Below are 2257 nucleotides of genomic sequence, written 5' to 3' on the forward strand. Positions count from 1 at the left end.
CCAGGCCAGACTAATCAATAGCAGAAAATGGACCGTGTTCGCAGCTCATTCTCACACCTCATTCTCGCTCTTATTTTCGATATTCAAACCTCGAAAATCCTCTGAGTACCGTGGGTCGTCAATGGATTTCTATTGCTATTATTTTTGGATTACAGTGTAGGGAATCATTTTAATAAAAATGGCCTAAAACTTTCTCAAGGCTAAATTGTGTGTTTGAGTCCGATCGTTGCTCGATTGGTTTTGCCTGGTAAAATCTATTTTCCATGCACTAGCAAGACTATAAGGGGAATTTAAATGATTTATTTACATATAGCCTGCTAGCTATTGCAGCTGCTTAACCAGTAATTGTTTTTATAAAATGTTATGCTGGTTTATAAAATTTGACCGCAAAAAATTTAAAATACAGGAATTATTGGGGAAACAAACAATATTAGCGCTGTTAAGGAATTGAAAATGACAAACTACATTACCAAAAGTATGTGGACACCTGCTCGTCGAACATCTCATTACAAAATCATGGGTATTAATATGGAGTTGGTCCCCCTTTGCTGCTATAACAGCCTCCACTCTTCTGGGAAGGCTTTCCACTAGATGTTGGAACATTGCTGTGGGGACTTGCTTTGATTCAGCCACAAGAGCATTAGCGAAGTTGGACACTGATGTTGGGCGATTAGGCCTGGCTCACAGTCGGTGTTCCAATTCATCCCAAAGGTGTTCGATGGGGTTGAGCTCAGGACTCTGTGCAGGCCTGTCAAGTTCTTCCACACCGATCTCGACAAACCATTTCTGTATGGACCTCGCTTTGTGGACAAATGGCATTGTCATGCTGAAACAGGAAGGGCCTTCCCCAAACTGTTGCCACAAAGATGGAAGCACAGAATCTTCTAGAATGTCATTGTTATGCTGTAGCATTAAGATTTCCCTTCACTGGAACTAAGGGGCCCAAACCATGAAAAACAACCCCAGACCATTATTCCTACTCCACTAAACTTTACAGTTGGCACTCTGCATGTAACTACTATTTAGTTTAGTGGTGAAGCATCATCACTCCAGGGAACGCATTTCCACTGCTCCAGAGTCCATTGGCGGCAAGCTGTACACCACTCCAGCAGACGCTTGGCATTGTGCATGGTGATCTTAGGCTTGTGTGCTGCTGCTCGGCCGTAGAAACCCATTTCATGAAGCTCCCGATGGACAGTTCTTGTGCTGATGTTGCTTCCAGAGGCAGTTTGGAATTCTGTAGTGAATGTTGCAACCGAGGACAGACGATTTTTACACGCTGCACGCTTCAGCACTCGGCGGTCCCATTCGGTGAGCTTGTGTGGCCTACCACTTCGCACTGAGCCGTTGTTGCTCCTAGACATTTCTACTTCACAATGACAGCACTTACAGTTGACCGGGGAAGCTCTAGCAGGGCAGAACTTTTATGAAATTACTTGTTGGAAAGGTGGCGTCCTATGGCGGTGCCACGTTGAAAGTCACTGAGCACTTCATAAATATTTTCTTAACTCTTTCTTGAACTGCACTGTTGGTTAAGGGCTTGTAAGGAAGCATTCCATGGTAAGGTCTACACTTGTTGTATTTGGCGCATGTGACTAATAAAGTTTCATTTGATTTGAATTTATTGATTATATTATGCATTACTTATACAGAAATGTAAAACATTTCAATAGAGACTTTTCAGGACAAAATTATGTAATATAGTGCTATATAATATATATATATATATTAATATATGATAATGTACAGTAAAACAGTGGGAAATATAGCCTAAATCGATATACAGTAGCAATACACAGTAATATAGTGGGTAATATAGCCTACATCAATATACTGTAGATATGTACAGTAAAATAGTAGTTATTGTAGGCTACATCAAAATACTGTAGTAATGTACAGTAATATAGTGGGTAATATAGCCTATATCAATATACTGTAGCAATACACAATAATATAGTGGGTAATATAGCCTACATCAATATACAATAATATAGTGGGTAATATAGCCTACATCAATATACTGTAGCAATACACAATAATATAGTGGGTAATATAGCCTACATCAATACACTGTAGCAATACACAGTAATATAGTGGGTAATATAGCCTATATCAATATACTGTAGCAATACACAGTAATATAGTGGGTAATATAGCCTACATCAATACACTTTAATATAGTGGGTAATATAGCCTACATCAATACACAATAATATAGTGGGTAATATAGCCTACATCAATATACTGTAGCAATGCA

Source organism: Salvelinus fontinalis, chromosome 5 (genome assembly GCF_029448725.1).
Source record: "Salvelinus fontinalis isolate EN_2023a chromosome 5, ASM2944872v1, whole genome shotgun sequence".
Classification (NCBI taxonomy): Eukaryota; Metazoa; Chordata; class Actinopteri; order Salmoniformes; family Salmonidae; genus Salvelinus; species Salvelinus fontinalis.